We start from the raw sequence: 7,305 nt of genomic DNA, 5'->3' as shown, positions 1-7,305 counted from the left end.
ATCACACTAACATAGCCTGCAACATTCCCAAATAGATTCCTTTTCAACAACGTATGCATTATATTAGCATGTTTTTTATGGAAGACTCGAGCCGTCAAATCAGGACAATCATAAGCAGTCTGTCCAGGAAACAAAGTATTAGTTATCTCTAACCACTTTGGATTACATGTCATCGTTATAAAGAGATCAGGTTTTCCCTTACTCCGCACTATAGCCATGGCATTGTGATACAACTGATACATGTGCCTTGGCCCACCACTAAAAGAAGATGGCAAAACCACCCTTTTACCAATAGAGGCACCCATAATTCCCACTGGCTCATCATCCATCACTCCCATCATATTTGCTAAGCCCTTATAAACTTTTGAGCATAAAACCAATTGATTCTGATGGCACCAAGCCAACCTACATTTCTCTATACTACAATAAGCATCAACAATAAATTGTTGCAATAATCAACCATCCCCGCAACATCCACACCTCAGTGTCCTCACACACTTGTAGTCAAAATGCATAAAATTGCATCTGAGTAACACAGTCCTCATTAGATAATCCATGTATATTAATTGGAATATTAACACCACTATAAGGTACCTTTATATGCCAACCATCATCACCCATATGGAAAAGAAGAACGTATAGCATTGGCATATATGTCCTATGCAAGTTTGAAATAGCAATCCATCGTCCATCTCTACTATAAACATGTGTGTCTCAGTGATCAAGAGTATTCTCAACACCTTGTCCTAGCATGATAGCCACAACCTTAGTTGCCACTGGAGCTGAGTATTGTCTATTAGTATGTTGAACCCCAAAAATAGTCATTCTCAAATCATGCAAGGGATTGTTTTGCAATTGCATACCCACGGATCTAAAAGCTTGTGCATATGCATTGTGTTGATGCATCATAGACTAAAGCTCCCCAACCAAATTTGGCAATAAATTAGGAATAGCATCCAACCGATTAGACAACTCATGCTCAGTATCATAAACATAAAGTTGTGCAAATCTTGGCCTTTCTTGTCATTGCACATTAGGAATCAAAGGGCCTATATGATGATAAATGGAGCCATGCACTCTAAAGGTATAATAATTTCCCACAAGGGACAAAAGATCGTCAATATTGGCACCAAGTGACACAAATGCAATAGCACTATTATATGCTCATATATTATTTTTAAATACTCTACTTTGAGGATGCATACCATGCAACAAATCATGCAATAGCTGTGGTGGATATTACAATGGTGACAACATTATTTTTCCATTTCAACAACAATTTTTACCAAACAAAACTGACCCCTATACTTGAGCTTCACATCTCCACAATTTAGCCGAACATCGCTCACACATCTTAGAAAGACTCCCCATGGAATGCACAATCGGGTCTTGAAATAGCAATATTGTAGTTGCAGGATGAATATCCATTGCAAGCAAAGCATGTAAAATGGAGCAAAAACCTCCATTTAGAGGACTAAAGGTTGGAGCATTATTAACATGTGACTCATTAATCACAGGATTTCCTAGATTTTGGTGATTTTCACCATCACAATTATAATCATTAGCAAATTGCTGCTCAATCAAACTGTGAAGTCCATGATTTCACCATCACAATTATAATCATTAGCAAATTGCTACTCAATCAAACTGCGAAGTCCCTCATGAATCAAGCTACCATGATTTAGAGCCCCTCCTTGAAAAACGTTCTGACACTCAACTATAGTAGAACACATCTCTTTGTGCCCCCTCCGATCATATTTTTCCATTTGAGTCCTAAGCCTAGCAACCAAACCTCGTCTATGTCGTGTAGAGTTGAGTCTATGCCTATGAATACGTAACACATAATCCCTGCTAGTTGTCTGATACAAAAATCCCATACTGTCTGGATTCTCACAAAGCCTGCACATCAAGAGAGACCATGCATTCTTTCAAGGAGAGACTTGATTGGGATTAGTATTTTAAAAAAGACTTAAAAGTAAAACAATTTAGAATCACATAATCCAAAATACTACAGCAATTTAAATCAACGCAATCCTCCTACACGTAAGGAATAATAGTAGTCAAAATCAGAATCATCATATATTTTTATATGTTCTATACAACTAGATATCTAATCCAAAGACATACCACAAAAAAACTATATCTAACTAGCAAGCGATCCCCCAAAGCCTATAACTCAGACCCAAATATCACTCTTCAACATGAATGTGCAATATACCTAAAACGTTAGGATTCTTAATCAATGAACTCTTCTCTATAGATTGCAAGACATAATAAGTGTTTCTATAGATCAAACCTCAAGAAAGAGGCAATACACTTAAAAATAAAAATGTATTTAATATTTACAAACTCTTCAAAAGAGAAAGAATGCACATTATTCCAATCCATAGCAAGTTCCTAGACATTGAAACTAATATTGGAGAGAGAGAGAGAGAGAGAGAGAGAGAGAGAGAGAGAGAGAGAGAGATGTCCATATCCAAGTATTTTACAAAGAATATTATTCTTTGATACGTATTACATTGCAAAAATCAATGAAGTTTTCTCTCTAGATTGTAAGACATAATAAGTCTATCTATAGATCAAACCTCAACAAAGAGACAATGGACACACATACATAGAATTATAAATGCAATCTGTGTTTACAAACTCTTTAAAAGAGAGAAAAATTCATCATAGACTGAAGCTCCCCAATAAATTGAACCAAACGAGAGAGAGAGAGAGAGAGAGAGAGAGAGAGAGAGAGAGAGAGAGAGAGAGAGAGAGAGAGAGAGAGAGAGAGAGAGAGAGAGAGATGAATATTCAAACATTACAATTAGACCATACAATTAGAGAATATTACTCATATGCATTACACCACAAAAATGAATAAAGTTATATCCACATTGTTTGACATGATAATGATAATTCTTTGTACAAATCAAACATAAAGAAAGAGACATCACACCATATTGTAGGTACCCAATATATTTTACTCAATTTAGTCTCGTTACAAAAAAAGAAAGCACACATTATCACAAAAAAAGCAGTGGCCCAAGCACTTTAAAATAACATAAGCAAGACAACAATAGATCATAACCTTTATCTAAATGTTGAGGGGGAGAGAGAGAGAGAGAGAGAGAGAGAGAGAGAGAGAGAGAGAGAGAGAGAGAGAGAGAGAGAGAGAGAGAGAGAGAGAGAGGGAGGGGGGGAAAGAGGTGAATATTCAAACATTACAGTTAGACCATACAATTAGAGAATATTACTCTTGCATACATTACACTGCAAAAATCAATAAAGTTGTATCCACATTGCAAGACATGATAATTCTTTATACATATCAAACCTCAAGAAAGAGGTATCACATCGTTACATTAAAACCAATATAAGCTTCACAAAAAGGAAGCACATATCATCACAAAAAAAACACTGGCACAAGCACTTTAAAATAAGGTATAAGCGAGACAATAATAGATCATAAGCCTCATCCGAGCAAGTCCTCCTCAATTATGACTGTTCATTTGACGACTAAATTGTTATAGCAAGGCATTAAACCTATTAACATTCACGTGAAACTGCAAGAATGGTAGTCGACAACCCCTCTAGCAAATCACATGCTCGTGGTCATCTCCAAGCCCCCAAAACGATACCCACATATCATTCAACAACAAATCCATCAACTGGCTTGTCTCAGAGACAATTGTCAAAAGTTTCCCCACTTCACCACCCAAATCACTCGAGACTTGTTGAAGAACACTTTGGGTGTGCTTTGTCTCGCACATAACATCGTACAAACCTTTAGCTTGTTCATGCAACTCTGCAGAGTAAATGGCAAGCGCATGATTGACACGTGTGGATAAACTCATTTGCAATTCCATCAACTCATTCATCTTGGTCTCGAGGTGTTTAAACTCCAAAGAACTTGAAGCAGCCTTTGTGTTTCTTCGAATCGTTGATGTCCTTTATGGATTTAGTAACATGCCCTCCCTCTTGCCTTGCCACTTCTTTCATCTTTCACACATTAACTTTATTCACTCTATTAAACTCCACATTTTGGCTGCAAAAAAATAAACAAATGACTATCTCCCTAAAAAGTACACAGTACCTTGACGCAAATACAATTAGAATAACTATCTCCTATACCCATGCGAATGGCTCCAAGCAGTCAAGCATCGAAGAGACGATATTGTGGTTGTTCTCTTTAATTCAACCGAATCAATTGCATTCAATGGAGTCGAATGCACTATGTTTGGAACATCGTCCATAGATTTGCTTTGTTTCATGATGACTACACGAAACTTTCAATAGAGTATAAGAGTCCTAATAGAGAAATCTCAAAGCCATTGAAGACACAATCAATAAACATATTTGCAACTAAAAACCCTAAATTGAAAGTGTCTTGGACTCAAAGACAAAAGAATAGTCATGCATGAACACATGCGTAAACAATCATGCATGAGCATATACATACATAGTGCTCACCAAAAGCCAATTAATGATTCCCCTCTCCAATGGATGTCCATTCATCCACATGTGTACATGACACTCACTAAAGGCCCAGCAAGCATCACTCAAACTTGAAGATATGTTAGTCTTGAGGATATCCTAGACTCGAAAGTGAAAGAATGTACACGTATTAGGCCCAACACACATAACCAAATGCATATATGGCCATGCCTTAGCACATGCACACATCGCTCAACAAAGGTCGACTAAGTATTATCTAACCTCCCTCCTCTCCCTCCACACCCTCTCTCTCTCTCTCTCCAAGCCCTACTAATGGATGTTCGTTCGTCTACATCCATACATAGGTCTTGCCAAAGGCTCGAATGTGTTGAAGATCCAAAGGTGTTCGACGCTCAAAGATGAATGAATACCAAGGTGAAAATATGAAAAAATAAACTATTAAAACGAGTTCAAAAAATTTTAATAATTTGGAAGAGATAGACAATGTTTTTCAAAACGATTTTCAATTTGGAAGAGATAGACAATGTTTTTCAAAATGGAGATTTTCAAGGATGTGCTTATGCGGCGACTCATCCAAGTTAACATTGCCAAAAACCTATCTAGATAAACTTTGAAAGAAGCAAGTTGCACATCAAGGGCAATGTTCTCGAGTGCAAGGGGATGACCCCACACAGTGATTCATCTGGGTTAACATTGCCAAAAACCTATTAAGAGAAACTTTCAAAGAAGTAAGTTGCACATCAAGGGAAACATTCTCATTCTTGTGAGCAATTAACTCACATATACCATCCTCTATACGACCAGCACTGTCAATATGATCTTTCATCTTCTCATCATGATCATCTAAGTATCCAATGCATGGCCAATATTTTCGGACATGGTCATATATCTCCCCTATGTAACCCTTGATTTCTTCTAACTCATCACATATCCTCACCCCATCACAAAGGTTCCCTTCATATTTCTCCACCAAAATTCTCTCAATCCTCTGTAGATGACTACCAATGCTCTTACCAAGAGAAATCGAAGTCCTTTAACATCAAAATAGTGCCTTCGCTTGCTCATCAAGCCCATCCAAGCGATGAATGACTCTCAAGAAACTAACAGACACTACAACATATAGACCCCATAGCGACGTTTAAAGTGACATAATTATTCATGGAAAAAATTGCCCCCGTCATCGCTATTTGCATAGCTATTAGCGACACGATCGATTCGTCGCTATTAGCATCGTAGCGATGCTAATAGCGACAGTTGTAGAGTAAATTTCCAATGCAAATAGCGACAGTTACAGAGGAGAAAAAAATTAGGTGGCAGGGCATGCAGCCATGCCACCCTTCTAGCTATATGCACTAAATATTCTTGCATAATTCATTTGCCAATGTCACCTATACCTAATGTCTAAAATTTGTGCATCAGATTTTTAAAAAAAACTGAATCCTTTGATTGTTGCAAAAGCTAGATATAATCAATGCCCAAGAAGAAGAGCCACCCTTCTAGCTATATGCACTAAATATTCTTACATAATTCATTTGCCAATGTCACCTACACCTAATGTCTAAAATTTGTGTATCAGATTTTCAAAAAAAAAAAGAGTCATTTGATTGCAAAAGCTAGATATAATCAATGCCCAAGAAGAAGAGCTTCACTTCAAGCTTTCATTATAGTTAGGACCTTGAGGTATGAATAAGTCCCATTGATCTTCTGCTCACGCCAGCTTATTCCAAACTTATTCAAGTCTTTTTGGGGGAGCATTTGGATATCTGTAAGAGTTATACCATGGTGCTGGAGCCAAAAACACTTATATAGGGAGTAGTAGTGTCTCCAAGCTCTACTTCTTCCTTCTTGTTTTTACCTACATCTAAGTCATCTTCTATCTCTTCTTTCTTGTCTTCACCGTCAATCTCAATGGATGGAGGTGTTTTAAGATCAAAAGAATCAAGCTCATCCTCCCTCTTCTCAAACTAGTTGGAGCTTTTGGAAGGTGTACAACTAGTTTCCAAAAGCTCCGACTAGTTGTTGTACTCCAAGTAGATCCCTGAAACGAAAGAATTTCTCTTTACCAAGTGATTTGGTAAAGATATCGGCTACCTGGTCTTCTTTCTTCACATAAAGTAGATCAATCTATCCTGAAGTATCATTTCTCTAATGAAATTGTAATGAATCTCTATGTGTTTGGATCTAGCATGATAGACGGGGTTGCTAGCTAGCATCCATATACACCTCAGGTTGTGTACATAACCTTCACGCTACTCCATATATACCTCTTCAAGCAAGTCACTATTCAGGAATGCATTTTTGATATCCATTTTTTATAATTTTCAGCCCTTAGAAGCCGCTAATGCAATGACTATTCTAACCATTTCCATCTTGGCAAACCGAGCTGAAAGTCTCCTCATAATCTAGGCCGTATTGCTGTGCATATCCCTTTTCAACGAGCTGGGCTTTATACCTTTCCAACGAACCATCTGACTTGCATTCCTCTTTATAAACCCATTTTCTTAAAGACATCGAGTACCTCATCCTTGTACTTCCGAATGTACAACCATGTGTATCAGTTGAAATCATCTATCCAACCGACAGTAGATTCTTGCAAATTTTGTTCTGCCATCTGTCCAATTGACAGTAGATTCTTGCAAATTTTGTTTTGCCATCTGTCCAATTGACAATAGATTCTTGGTAATAGAAGGTACGTGTAGTACATCATGTAGGCTCTTCTTTCTGTCATCATAGCTATAGCAGTCTACCTTCCTCTACTGGTGGGCCGTCCCGCACTCGTGCCCAAAATCTTTCCATCCCTTTCAGCTCCAAGTTTTTCATGACTTCTCGAACAATGTCCTTATGAAAAGATCTTTTAGGGAT

The sequence above is a fragment of the Lygodium microphyllum genome, chromosome 17 (genome assembly GCF_053477565.2).
Source record: "Lygodium microphyllum isolate KBCC chromosome 17, Lygodium_microphyllum_v1.1.10, whole genome shotgun sequence".
NCBI classification, from domain to species: Eukaryota; Viridiplantae; Streptophyta; class Polypodiopsida; order Schizaeales; family Lygodiaceae; genus Lygodium; species Lygodium microphyllum.
Note: the sequence above shows the minus strand (reverse complement) of the source record.